Source organism: Nannospalax galili, unplaced genomic scaffold (assembly GCF_000622305.1).
Source record: "Nannospalax galili isolate Female #2095 unplaced genomic scaffold, S.galili_v1.0 scaffold270, whole genome shotgun sequence".
Lineage (NCBI taxonomy): Eukaryota > Metazoa > Chordata > Mammalia > Rodentia > Spalacidae > Nannospalax > Nannospalax galili.
The window spans coordinates 2,604,029-2,617,499 of NW_008330152.1; the positions used below are offsets into that span (position 1 = coordinate 2,604,029).

A 13,471-nucleotide genomic window follows, 5' to 3' on the forward strand; every position below is an offset into this window, starting at 1 on the left:
AGATAGGAATACAAAGACAATGAGGGCTCTTTACATGGTATGTAGAAATGCATGGGGTATAATGTTTTCTGTGAACTAATTAGCAATGCAGGAATAGGCATAATAGATTTATTAACCTTTGACTTAATAAATCTATACCTTTAAGTCAAGTTGTCTAAGACAGTCCCACATCCAGAAAATCTTTATATACAAAGATATTTACTGAATTTATAAGCAACTTAGGCACCGCAAAATTGAAGAATAAATAATAAATGATGAAGGCATTAAAAGATTATTTAAAGTACAGGGTAGCTATGTAGTAGAGTTGAACAAAGCTGTGAAATGGTATAGAGATCTTTGTGTGTTGCTTTTAGAATATGGGATTAACTGAGAAAAAGCAAAGTGCAGAAAAGTTGCATAGTAAGTTAACTTTGGGGACTGTCAGTGTGTACCAATTTTGTTATTTTCAAAACAAAATAATGGGGAGATAAAGCAAGAATTAATAAAAAAAGTGGGTTCTTAATTGTGGTAGGAGGAACTGTAAGGTACAAAGGCCAGAGCTAGATCTCTCTGAATGTACCTTCTTTCATATGTTTTGTTTGTGGTGCTTCCGTTGTTTGTTTTGGTTTTGCATAAAAGACAATTCTCAAGGACCCCCACCTCCTAGTGTCCATACCCCTGAGATATTCCACCAACAGGGTACTGTGGGTGCACTATGTGACCCCTAGAATTTAGCAGCGATCACAGATAACTTCCGTAATTAGGCTCTAAGATACAAATGTGGCTTCCTTTTTGTTCTTTCACTCTACTGGACCACTTGTTCTTTGGGAAATCCTTTGTTTTGCCAAGCAGTTCCATGTGGAGGATAATCTGAGGCCCAATGAGAGCCACATGAGGAGCCATCTTGGAAGCCACGCCTCCAGCTCCTATCAAGCCTTGAGATGCTTGCAGCTCTGGGATGAGAGGTTGTCCTGAGCGCCTCAGAGCTTGAGCCACCCAGCTAAGTTGCTCTGGACTCCTGACCCTCAGAAACTGTGAGATAATAAATGCTTGTTATTTTAAGCTGCTAAGTTTGTTATATAACTTGTTAAGTAGCAATGCATCACTAATACATGCTAGAACAGTAAAATTGGTTTTGAATAATTTAAAAACTGAATATAATAAAAAATAGTCTTTAAAAATTAAAGACGAACTGAAAAAAATGAGCCTATCAAATTGGTGGCAAAAGTACACAGATAATTTTTTCAAGTGATTTATAAAAAAAATATTTTTACTTGTGTGTCCTCAGTGGGCTGAATCCTAAGGACAAAAATAATAATTGTCACTAATAATATTGATATTATTATCCTGGAACTATTACATCTTTGTAGTGGAATAAATCAAACAAGTTAGTATGTTACAATCATTAAGAACTAAGCTTTTACACATGAGAGAAGAGAAATACAAATACAAAATCAAGGAAATTGGAAACCCTTTACTCTTTAGATTGGAAATAGCAGTATTTAGTCATAATTTATTTTTGTTTTTCTAAATGGCACATCTTTCTTAATTCTGTTCAGTGAAAAGACGAGATTATATCAAAATATCAGTAAATACTGCACATTCAAGTTGTGATGATTACGTATCATTTAAAATGAACGGTCAGAGCTTCTTAAGAGATGGCTAATTCCAATTATGAGGCTGGATATATAAAGATGAACCCAGACGATCCTATCTTATTAGAAATTAAAGAGGAAATTGAAACGCTAAACGTCATAATAAAGGACTAAGGGTGCCACTTTCTTTCTTTCTTTTTTTTTTTTTTTTGGTTTTTTTAAGACAGGGTCTCCCCATAACTCCAGCTGTCTGGAACTTGCTCTGTAGATCAGGCTGGCCTCAAACTCACAGAGATCCACCTGCCTTTGCCTCCCAAGTGCTGGGATTAAAGGTGTGTGCCACCACACCCAGCAAGGGTGCCACTTTCTAAGGGGCTCTTATGGCCCAAGGTAGAACACTTTGAACTTCAAAAAGCACAATGGGAACCAGGGGTGATGTATGGCACATGCCTTTGATTCCAGCACCTAGGAGGCAGAGACAGGAGGATCTCTGTGAGTTCGAGATCAGCCTGTTCTACATCATGAGTTCCAGGCCAGCTGGGACTACAGGGAGACCCTGTCTCAAAACAAAATGAAAACCAGCATAACGACTGGGAGTGTGGCTCAGGAAAGAGTGCGCACCTAGCATGCATGAGGCCCTGAGTTCAAGCTCCTGGACGCCCCCCCCCCAAAGTATAAAAAGCTTGATGATTGTGAAGCATTGTGTATATTTATACATCAATTTCTTTAAACTCTAGAAGTCAAACTAATACTAAAAAATCAACATTTTGGAAGCTGCTAGGATGCCAAGTTAGTCACTATAAAATTGGCAGATGAAGGGAAAGAAGCCTGCATCTTGCCTTTGCTGTGTAAGCTCTCAGATCATCCAGCATTGATGGAAAACGTCTTTGGTTTTTTTTTTTTTTTTAAGAATTCAGACTTAGAAAGAATAAGAGGATTGGGAAATGGCCATTTGTGAAGGCGTAATCTGGGTCGTGTAAATGTATTCTGTCTTCACCTACATAGTCATTTCATGCTTATATAATAGGTAAATAGTAGTCCAGCCATTTGCCTAGTGTTTTGTTTTACTGTAGTAAAGGGGCGTGGTTTGCTGTTGTTGTTGCCATACAAAATAATGGGCTTCATTTTGACTTTTCCTTTTTTTTTTAATTGAATTTTTGTGTATTTCACACAGAATAGCTCAAACAATCTTAATCATCTTTATCCCCACTGGCACCCTCCCATAGCCCCCCAACTGGAACCCATATACTCTGTCATCTGTGTTAAGGCCCACTGTATCAAGTCAATGTTCCCAGACATTCCCCAGTGCAAGTCAGCAAATCCATCCACTGAGGTTTAGTCAGTCTGTCTAGAGTCCAATGAAGCTCCATTATGCAACAGAGGGCCAGGAACACAAAAGGTCACAAATGGCCAAAATAATAGAGATTAAGAGTCTGCAGAATTCTGGTCCTTGGACAGGACTCCTACATTTTGACATTTTCATACATGTGTAACACTGTACTTTACTCTTGTCCCTTCTTTCCCATCCTTTTGGTCCCTTTCTTCCCTTAAGCATACCTTAATAATTTCACCTCAGTTTAAAAACTCAGGGCCTCTCACATGCTAGGCTGGCACTGTACCATCAGCCTGTATCCCAGCTCCTAGGTTTTGACTCTATAAACTATTTATCTGTTTGCCAGTGGCTTCTGGATTGGCTCTGGCTATGGAGGGGGCGGGGACATAAAGGCAGACTGCCAGGCTGGAGGAGGGTGAAGGAACTTAAACTCTTTCCATTCTTCTTTTTCTGTCAGCATCCTGTACTTCTCAGCTACCCCCCAGGGACATTTCTTCACCTCAGCACTGGCTGCATCTTCTCTGGGTTGTCAGCTGAGTGCTTTGCAGTTACCCAGCCTTCATCCTCCTCAGAGATGTCACCATGAGGTGAGTAGCATTACTGATGGGGGGCTGGGGGGGTTCCCATGGAGCCAGTCCTCCAAGCTTCTACTTATACATTATAATATTTCTAGCCTCTTTTTGTTCCCCTATTTCCGAGGATAGTCACTGCTTTCTGTAGTTACTGTCTCTGATACTTTAGAGTGCTCTTTCTACCCCCTTGTTAAAGTTTCTAATATGGCTTCTGCTTCCCGACTAGCTTTTGACTGACAAACGTGGCCTCCCATTAGTCACTGGTGAGCTATATTAATTCCCCAGAATTCCCTCACAGCAAAGTGGGCTCGGGTGGCAAGAGAAGAGAATGGTCTCTGGGCAGGAGCTCGCAGTTGCAAGTTGGACCAGTGTGTACTAAATTGATAAGGGAGAGGGACAGTGTTCACAACACAGCCAAATGACCTTTATAAAAAGTTGATTTATTATTACATTGTCATCATTGTCTTTGAAAGACTCTTTGTTATTAAGGAGAAGTTTCCATCACCAACCCCAACCCTGATCTCCTTCTCTTCTTTCCTGCCAAGAAGCTACCACTTTATTATAATTTATGTGTGCTTTTATGCATATATACTCATTGAAATATATGTGGTATTTTTATAGGTTTTTGAATTTTAGTTCATGGCTTATGTATGTTTTTTCAATTTGTCTTATTCATTCTTGGAAGTCATTCCATATGGTTCATTTCTTTTTAACTGCTGCATAATATTCTGCAGCATAGTTTATTTTGTTCTTATATTGTACTCATCATTAGGAAAGCTCTATGATTAATGCCTGTGTCTCTGTTGTTTCTCTGGGGTAGATTTAGAGGAATAGAAATGCAGGGTCAGAAAGAATGCATATTTGAAAACTTGCATTAGATTTTTTTTTCTAAGTGTTTTCAGAAATATAGTTCCAGTTTCCAAGTATACTGAGAGAATGCCAAATTTCTTCTCACTGTGGAACTTCCCAGGGCTGTCTTAGCCCACATTTTCCATGTAGTACTGCTCTGGGCACCTTTAGCATCAGATCACACAGCAGGAGATAGCTACTTACCCCTACAATCCTATAACTCACCAAGCACCTTCTGCATGTTGCTACCATCCAGAGGGTACTAGGGCAGAAGCACTATAGTCCCACAGGGAAACAAGCTCCTGGCTAAGAGTAGAGTCTCACGGAGCTCATTGGGATGGACTTACCTCGAGCATATTGTGTGACAACCCCTAGCCACTCCTAGAAATGTTAGGTGTACTTTATGGGGATCGAGGTTTTTGCAAGACCAGGTACCAGGGTGTTTAGGGTATCCCTAGCCTTTGCATTATGCAACAGTATACTGGGAAGTCCTTGGGAGGGGCCCCTACAAGGGAAGGCCAAACTAGCTTTTTCAATTATGTCTAGGATCCCCGATCTACTTTGCTACACAAATATCCGAAAAATAAAAGCCCTTTCAGGCAGGGGAAACAGCAAAGGCAAATGATCTGTGGTGTTCCTGTGTTTTGTCATGTTGAAAAGAATGGTAAGGAGTGAGGGGAAAAGTAGATGAAGTCAGAGAGATAATGGTAGGGACTGTCAGCTTTCCCAGACCAGTTCCCATTTAAATGATGTCTTATTATTTATCTATGTTTTACATTGTTATTTGTGGTACTGGGGAATTGAGCCCAGGACCTCGCACATACTGTACCACTGAGATATATCCCTAGCCTTTTTTTCCCTTTGTTTTTTGAGACAGGGTCAGGTACCCAGGCTGTCCTTGAATTCACTCTGTAGCCCAGGCAGGCCTCAAACTTGTGATCCTCCTGTCTCAGCCTCCCAAAGTAACTAGAATTACAGGACTGTGCCACCAGACCTAGCTCCAAACATTGTTTTAAATCCCATAGCTTTTGGTTTCTTTGGTAATTGAATTCCTTCAAAACTGTGGAACGTATCAGATCTGTTTGCTTCTAGACTCTTCTATGTGCTGTAACAATACCCAAAATTATTTTCTCGGTATATCAGTGTTTTTTCTAGCGAGTTCCATGTGCTGTTGCATAGCAAATGTTTTTTTTTTCCTAGATATAATCTGTTTGCCTCTAGACAACTCTGTATACTGTAACCATACCTCCAATTCTTGTCTAGACATGGTTGGAAAGTCTGCTTTCTGTAATATCTGCTTCCTTGCTCTCAGGCTTAGATGGGAAGGAAACCACCTCCTATAATCTGATTTTTGCTTCAGGGCAAAGTTCCTCTGTTTATGAAAGGAGTCCCAATGGTCACACCAGGACTGACACTGCCACAGCTCTTAGGCCAGCTTGCCACCCTGCTCCTGACTTGGCTGGTACTGTATAATGAAGCCAGATGATGGAGATGATATATTTATTACTTAGAGAGCCACGAAAGCAAGATCAGCATGGTGTCAGCTCTCTACATTCCTAGTCCTACAGGAGCCAAAGGACAAACCACTCAAATGATAGGCAGGTTATTCAGATGTGTAAAAGGCAGTTCTCAGTGTGGCACAGCCATTTCGTACAGGGCCACTAAAGTCTGCAGCTGCCCCTGAGCTGGGAAGCAGGGAGAATGAAAAGGGCTGCCCTCCCCAGAGCAGAGGAGATGGGTGAGAAATGGCCTTGTGGCAGTCTCCCACAAGATAGGGACAAGAAACTCCCTTGCAGCAGCCCCTGTGTTATCTCTGCCTGTTCCAGGAGCAATCACAGGGCATTCCGCCAAGACTCTCTTTAGGCTGCAGTCAAGCCTTGCTCCTGTGGCCTACATGAAGATGTGCAAAGTCACCAGTCTGTGGGGCCATTCCCCTGCACTTGGTTACACAAAGCCCTTCACAGCTTTCTCTCAGTATTTGGGACAAAGAGGCAGTCGGCTTTTCAAACCCAGCATCTCCAAATTCCCCAACTCTGACTTCCTTTCCTTTTTGCTCTTGAACCAGCTAGTTCTTGCCTAAGTTTTTCTTTCTCTTTCACTCTCTCTCTCATTCTCCCTTCTCTCTCTCCCTCTCCCCACTTTCCTTCTCCCCTCTCTCCCTCCCTCACTAAACACAGCAAATAACCATCAGCGCACACCTCACATTGCTTTCCATCCCCTTTCCATGAAGTTATTGGCACAGGATGCCCTTGGTATGGCTTCCAATTTATCACAGGTGACATTTTAATCAAGAATTTTGCTGCTTTTTAATATGGCTCTCCATCTTTCTAACCTTCGATACTGGTTTCCTCACTCCCCACTGCTCAGAGGCCTTCAAGATGTTGTGATTGCTCATCTTACAGTATTGGGTAGGTGAGCAGGTCAAAGGGCAGCTCTCGGCCATGCAGTCATCCAGGAACCTGGGGCTCTGCTGCCTTCAACACATCGTAACCCAAGGTCATCCTTGAAGAGAAAGTGGAGAGTAATGCATGTGGCAACAAACTGGAAGGAGAGAAAAGTAGTTAAGAGTATGGCCATTTTGTCAGGCGTGGTGGTGCACACCTTTAATCCCAACCCTTGGGAAGCAGAGGCAGGCAGATCTCTGCAAGATCGAGGCTACCATGGGTTCGCATCATGACTACCAGACAGGCTGGGACTAGTGATAACCTATCAAACAACAACAACAAAGAGTATGGGCATTTTATAGGAGCAGACCAAAAGAAACCCATGAAATTTGCTCTTACATTCCAGTGCTTATCATTTCATTATATGGGCTGAAGCTGTACCTCAGTTGGTACAGTGCTTGCCTAGCATGCATGAAGCCCTGGGTTTCATCCCCAGTACTGCATATACGAGGGCACGGTGGTGTGTGCCCGTAGTCTTAGCACTTAGGAGATGAAGGCAGGAGGATCAGAAGTTCAAAGTCATCTTCGGGTAGTGAATTCCATGCCAGACTAGGCTATATGAGATTCCCTATCTTAACACATACACACGCCAAACAAACAAAATCCCCATAATTCGTCATATGGCTACATGTTATTGCAAGGGAGGCTGGGAAATGTGTGCCCAGGAGGAACAGGTGCACGAAGGTGAAGTAAGCAGCTAGCATCTCTGCTACAGGCACTGTGGTGTACTGGCTATGATGGTAGTGAGAAGGGCCCAAATTATGGGTTTATGTTAAAGATACAAGCATCAGAATCTATGGACTCCAAGGCATCTGGCCTGAATAATAAATAGAGTTGGCATATACCAAAGTGGTAGACAATCAAGAACTCAGTTCTTGGCATTTAGTTTTTGAGATGCCTATGAATTTCCACATGGAGATATCAAATATGCAGTTGAATATATAAGTCTACCATTCAAAGGCATGGTTAAGACTGAAAATATAAATGTAGGGGCTTTTAGGACACAGGTGATTTTTAAAGCCATTTGCAACTAAATGCGAAGTTGTATACTCAACACTATATATTAAAAACTTTTTCGGTCTTTTTGAAACAGGGTCTCCCTGTCGCCTGTCGCCCCAGCTGGCCTGGAACTCACTATGTAGACCAGGCTGGCCTTGAACTGACAGAGATCCGCCTGCCTCTGCCTCCCAAGTGCTGGAACTACAGCCGTGCGCCACCACACCCAGCTTAAATTTTTTTTATTTATTTTATTGTGTATGAGTGTACCACCTGCATGTGTGTAAGTGTAACTGTGTCATGCAATGCTGCAGTGCCCATGGAAGTCAGAAGAGGGTATTGGATCCCCTCGAACTAGAATTACAAATGGTCATTAGCCACCATGTGGGTGATGGGACTTGAACCCAGGTCCTCTGCAAGAGCAGCCAAACCACTGAGCCATCTCTCCAGCCCCCGCAGCACTAGATTTTATTCAGTCTACAAAATACATTTTCTTACATCTTTGATATTGGAATACATTTCCAACACATAGGAATCTTCCATCATTATCATTGGCAGCATTTCCTTTTGTTATTACTGGCGTTTAATATGATGATGTATCTTAGAATTGGCGGCACCTCAGATTCAATGAAACATAGGGGTTATAGCAGTCGATGGATGGTAACATGGAACACTAAATACTGTGTGTCAGGTACTAGGCTAAGCCCTTTCCATGATTAGATTTCTATGTAGTTGTAATATAGAAAGGTGAAAAAATAAACAGGGGCTGGGGAGATAGCTCAGTAAGTAAAGACTTGAGTTTGAGCCCCAGAACCCACATTTAAAAACGCTAGATATGATGTAGTGTGATGCCTGCTTGTAATTCCAGCACTGGGGAGGCAGAGATAGAAGGATCCCTGGGGCTGTTAGCCAGGTAGCCTAGCCTACTTGGTAAGATTCAGGTCAGTTAGAGACCTTGTATGAGAAGGAAAAGAGGGAGGGAGGAATGGAGGGAGGGAGGAAGGACAAGTAGATGGACAACTCCTGAAGAATTACACCTGAGGTTGGCCTCTGACCTCCACACATCCCAGCACTCAGGAGGCAGAGGCAGGTGGATCCCTGTGAGATGGAGACCAGCCTGGTCTACATAGTGAGTTCCAGACTTTGTCTCAAAAATCAAACAAGAAGAAACTTAGCCAGCCCCCCCCCCTAAAAAAAAACCAACTATACTGATTTTAGGTGTTGTAAGAACCTTATAACAGAATTGTCCCAATTCCCTTCTCCCTTTCCTTATACATTCCTGTCATTCATTTTAGTTATCCATAAGATATAACCACCAAATACACTGTTGAGATTATTATTTTGAACAAACTTACTGTTAGACCAGTTAAGAATAAGAAATATAAAATTTTGTACTTGACCTTTGTTTATTTCTTCTCCAATCCTCTCTAATGGAGACCTGAGTTTCTGACCTATATAATTTCTTTGGAAGTGCTTCTTTGAACATTTCTTTCAATTCTACCAGCCACAAATTCCTTCAATGTTTGCTTGAGAAAAATCTTTATTTCTCCTTTAAATTTAAAGAGTAATTTGGCTGGATACAGAATTCTAGTTTGTGGGATTTTTCTTTTCTTCCAACACTTGAAAAATTTTACTGCACTCTCATTTGCAAGGGTTCTGAAGAGAAGTCAGATGTCATGTGTCCCCTTGCTCCTCTTTAGTTAAGATAATGCTTTCCTCTGTGATTTCTTTCCAAACTTTCTACAATGAAGATGATATGCTTAGATACCAATTTTTTTAATGTGCATGTGTTTATCCTGCTTGGTGTTTTCTGAGCTTCTTGGATCCATAGTTTATTGTATACCATTAATACTGGAAAATTCTTAGCCATTATTATATTAAATATGTCTTCTGTTTCTTTCTCTCTTTATGGTATTCCCATTATATGAAAGTCACAACTTTTAGCCTGGCATGGTGGCAAACACCTTTAATCCCAGCACTCAGGAGGCTGAGGCAGGCAGATCTCATAGACCAACCTGGTTTATATAGCGAGTTCCAGGCTACAAGGAGACCCTGTCTCATAAAAAAGAAAAGTCACAACTTTTGTAATTGTAATTACCCCCCACTGTTCTTGGATATTCTCAGAGTTTTTTTATTTGCTTTTTTTTTCATCAAAGTTTCAAAAGATTTTATTGGCATATCTTCATTTTCATTGTCTTTTTTCTTGAGTGTGCCTGTCCACCCAGGCTACAGATGAGCTTGTCGAAAGCACTGTTAATTTTGGGATCAAGCCAAGGGCCTGTTCACTCTAAGCCCACACTCTGACTATCCTGTACCCATAGTCTCTGAAAACAGTGGTTTTGATTTCTAGTATTTCCTTTGGTTCTTAGAGTTTCCATCTGTTCACATGCTGGCCAGTCATCAGATCCCTTAGTATATTAATTGCAGTGGTTTTAAATTCCTGCTGATATATCCCACATCTCAGCAATACCTGAATCTGCTATTCTTTAAGCTGTGTTTTTATTTTTCTTTCAGTATGCTTTTAATTTTTTTGTTGTTGTTGAAAGGTGGACTTGATGCAGTGTGGGAGAGGGGAGGATTCTGTAGTCCTATGCCTTAGGTGTGCCTGCTGGCTGGATTGGGAATTTGGCACATGCTTCTCACCCTCCTCATCCCTGCTGGCAGGCTGAAGACAGCTGAAGTCTGGCATTCCTTTTCCCCTGTATGGAAGGTTAGAGGGCCTTCCAGTTGGGTTTGAATGATAATACCCAAGCTGGTTAGGCTTTGGTAAAATACTTTACCTTGCAGTCTTGCTTTTGTTAAGGAGAACTGAACCCTCTGAGAATATTTCAAAATAGTTCCTTCCCTTCTCTGGCTGAGAAGCAGGTGGCATCCTTCCCTAACTACACTGGAAGGCCCATACTTAGAACCTGGTGCATTCCTGGAGGTAACAACTCAAAGTATTGGAGCCCCTCAACAGCTGGTGTTTTTCACCCTCCAGCTTGTTCACAAGAGCCTCCAGTAATTCATCGATTACAGTTTAACTTTTCCTACCCTGGTTCTGGCTCTCTAGCTGGCAGGCTTCTGTTTGAAAGCGTCTACTCTGGTAAACTGCAATTTACTCTATTTACTTGGGCTCCAGTTTGGGAAGGGAGCACGCTTCACCTTGTGACCTCAATTTTCTGACTGATCTAAGAATTGTTGGCTTGAAGTTCATTCAGCTTTTCTGTCACTGTGAGGTCAGGAATGATGACTTCCAAACTCCTTATGTGTAGGTTCAGAAACTGGAAGTCAGCATTTTCTTATCACAGCAAAAAGATTTTTAAAACATGTCAAATATTCATCAGTAAAGGACTGGTTATCCAAACCTACAACAATCACCCAGTGGAGTACTATTGATAAAAGAAATAGTTGGTTCTAAAGACCCTGAATTGGAATGATGTGCAACATATTTTAAATGAAAAAAAGTAAGGGAAGAAAATAAAGTAAATGAATGTTTATTTGAAAAACGGTCAATAGCTACTAATTTTTCAAAGTAAAAAAACTGGGATCTCCAAAGATTAGTAAAAAATGCACCAAAATTATAGTAATTGTGTTTTAGTATTGTGCAACATGTTTTTGTTTTCCAAGCTTAACCCAGATATGGTGGTGCACACCTGTAATCTTAGCACTCACGAGGTGAAGGCAGGAGGATCAACAGTCCAAGGTCTGCCTCAGCTACATACCTTGTTTGAGGCCAGCCTGGGTTATCTCAAAATAAAACAGCAGAAAACAAAGCAAGACTTCTTTAATTTGGTTACATTATCTGTATAATTATTTTTTAGAAGAACTGCTCATTGAAATAAATCTGGAAAGAATTTTATAAAAATGACAATGATCATTGGTTTGGGTGGTATAGAATACAGGACAGTTTCTCCTTTATTGGCCAGACATTTTGTAATGTCAGCATATCATATTAATGTTGTGTGTGCGTATGTGACACATAGGCAAGCTTTGTTTGCTTTGAGCCTCTGGTGTCCAGATGTTCTAAAGTAAGTGGAAAGCCCTGTTACAGAACAGCGCTGGCCTATACCACCTGTTCCCTTGCCATTTCCAGCACACGTTTAAAAGCTATCACACATCACTCTTTCAATAAGCAGTTCCATGTTTGTTGAAGGACTTGATGAAGGAAAAAATGCTGGCTAAGTGCTTAAGCAAACTGTGAGTGAACAGAGAGCCTCAAACAGCACTACCTCCTGTAAACAGCTGCTTGGGCTGGCAACGCCAAGGGCAGAGCTGACAGTCTGTTGTCCTACCCAGCTTAACATCCCCCAATCAATCAAGAGGTCCTGAAATGAACCTAAACTTGCAAAGAAGAAGAGAATTTATGCTACATGGTTGACAGATCACCATTCATATTTGTCTGAAAAAGAAAAAGAAAAAGAAAAATCTTTATCTAAAAGAATATGGGAGAAAATATATTTAAGAACCAAGAAAGAATTGCTGTTTTTAGCAATAAAACATGTAGTGTTTAGAATTTTTTAAAAACCCACCAAAAATCCTACTAGTTTTGATTGGAAAAATGCCTCTTTGAATTAGTAGAATGTCTTAATAAAATAGTACTGTTTAAACACAGACATACATACATACTCAAACACACAAATTTAATGGATGAATTCTATCTTAGAAATTCTGAAAGAAGTGGAAATTAAACTTTAGTAGCTTGCCATGGAGTTGCCTTGGAAGTATCTCTTTAAGTTGGATTCTTGGCACTGCCTGCCTTAATTCTGGAAAGTTCTGTGGACAACAGAGTACTCAAGACATTACAATATTGGCTCCAAGGGCTTTTTAGAAGTTGTTTTAATTACTAAGAATGATTTGAAAGTTTAGCATTTTAATAGATTTTTCCAAAATGTTCAACTTGATTAGAAACTAGATTGCAAAAAATTCTCTTGTAATTTTGTTTATACTGTCGATTTGAGTAATGGCCCCCTTTTTTCCCCTTTCCCAAATGACAGGGAAGGGGAAAATTCAAGAAAGTGGTATAGAATACCATATATAGAATACCATATATAATTTTGATTGCGAAAATGGTTGAGAAAATCAAGTTTTTTTCAGTCTATAATGAATTTATGAGGCTTCGATTTTCGATAGGGAAGACCTAGAAAATGAGGAATATTTCAGGCAAATATCTGGGCAGAGCTGAGCTATACCATTGTGAGGAGCAAGGATGAAGTTGTACTTGGTCAGGAGTCAGGTGTAATCTGTGCCGCAAACAGGTGATGATCTTTCTCTGTCAAAAGAAATACTAGCCCTGGCTAGCCTGGGACTGGACAGGCCTTGAACTCAGAGACCTGCCCTTCTGAGTACTGGGATTAAAGGCATGCGCCACCATGCCCTGCATCATTTTTCAAATCTTTAATGCCCACAGATGTCCAGTATCTGGTGATAACCTCATGCTAGCCAAATCTGGATGAGCCTAATATTTTTCAGTGTTTTTGAGACAGAGTCTCCCTGTAACCCCAACTGGCCTGGAACTTGCTATGTAGACCAGCCTGGCCTTGAGCTCACAGAAATCTGCCTCCCTCTGCCTCCGGAGTGCTGGGATTAAAGGCCTGCAAAGAAGTCCCTTCCTTGTGGAGTGTTACCAACCAAGGCACCTGTTACATAGTATCAACATTTTACAAAGCTATTTTTTAGTAAAATAGTTTCTCTGTGTTTTCTTACCTTTGGAGGTCCAGCTTA

General features: G+C 40.9%; 1 protein-coding gene across 1 annotated transcript in view; it reads left to right on the forward strand.

The window, feature by feature from the left end:
- The first annotated feature begins 3,474 nt into the window (after nt 1-3,474).
- Usp9x (ubiquitin specific peptidase 9 X-linked) overlaps nt 3,475-13,471 on the forward strand; it is a 137,497-nt gene continuing 127,500 nt past the window's right edge. Inside the window, exon 1 of the mRNA XM_029568427.1 lies at nt 3,475-3,494. The gene's annotated coding sequence lies outside the window, so the exon portion shown is untranslated. The remainder of the gene's footprint in view (nt 3,495-13,471) is intronic.